The sequence below is a fragment of the Etheostoma spectabile genome, chromosome 23, assembly GCF_008692095.1.
Source record: "Etheostoma spectabile isolate EspeVRDwgs_2016 chromosome 23, UIUC_Espe_1.0, whole genome shotgun sequence".
Classification (NCBI taxonomy): domain Eukaryota; kingdom Metazoa; phylum Chordata; class Actinopteri; order Perciformes; family Percidae; genus Etheostoma; species Etheostoma spectabile.
Genome location: NC_045755.1, coordinates 3,717,527 through 3,718,893, shown reverse-complemented (window position 1 = coordinate 3,718,893; position 1,367 = coordinate 3,717,527).

Genomic DNA, 1,367 nt, shown 5'->3' with positions numbered 1-1,367 from the left:
CCCTCAGTAACCCCCGTCCCTACTATGCCCGCTTCTGCCGTATAATAACACCCGTTACGATCAATCAATCAAATCAATCAATCAAAACCTTTATTTGTCCCCAAGGGGGGCGATTCATTTTGCTGCAGTAGCAAGAAATTGACACACGGTACATGACAACAAAGACGACAACATCCAGCGGGGCGGATGGTTAGGCCTATATTAAAAGGAGTTACTTTGATACTTCCCTGATTGTATAAATGCTAGATTTTTTATCCACACACAGTGATTCGCTAATTTAACACTTTTTTTTTTGTAAAATATTATACTTATTACTTTTAGTTATAATTAGTTTTAGTTCTTTTTACTTAGAGACACACACACCCTTGCTAAGTTTAAAGCCCCCGCCCGGATCAGGGAACCGGAGGCGACAAGAGGCCTTTCAGATTTTTACCCCAGACGTCCCCACTAACGGGCTCTTGTCCCCCTGTATATTTTAAGCACTGCCCAAGGGTCTTTACAACCAATGATTTTCTTTAGTACTCACGGTCAGGAACCGTTCCTCCCAGGTCCCGAGGTCCCCTCCTTCTCAAGGACGCCCGCTAGCCTTCGTTGGTCGCCGGTCGAGAGAGGCTAAGTGCTGCTCGGTGCTCTGACCGGCAGAGCGGATGGGGAATGCACTCCCACTAGGAGATAAAGGAGGTCTGACTGTCAATGTGGATCTGCGCCGGGCTGCAACTCGCCCAGTGTTTAAAGAGAGTCTTAACTGCCCTCATGAGAGGGAAACTTTACCCTCGAAAGCTGAGGTGTGAGAGAGAGAAATTAAATGACTAAAATCAAGGAATACAAGTCTTTTGGTCCCCTAGCTCCAACAAGCTCAGGTGTTTTTATTATTTAGTGAATAATCAAAAAAAACAAGTACAAAAACAGAAAATTTCCCTTCCCTTTCTGCCCTAAAAGCAAGAGTATCAAATCAGAAACTAGATAAAACCCATAAGCGGTATGCTTCGCGAAGAAAGTGGCCACATCAACTCACTATTTATACTAAAAGTCAAGGCTAAAAACCCCCTCCCTTCTGTAAAACAGGTTATTCCACCACTACGTTATCACACAGGTGGCCACAGCAGATGACCAGTTCAGACCAGTTCCACTTGTTACAGTAAGTGACCCTTAGCACACTTAAAGTGTGTGACAAAGGTCACACCTAACGAAGTAGTTTTTTAGTTTTAGCTGTTTCTAATATATAGTTCATACTTTCATCAAAACAATTCATTAATGGGTTACATGGCACACTTTAAGTAGTATATTTCAACTGTGAATTATAAAAAAAATATATTATATATATATATAATATATTTTAGGTGAGAGTTATACATCAAGCAAACACA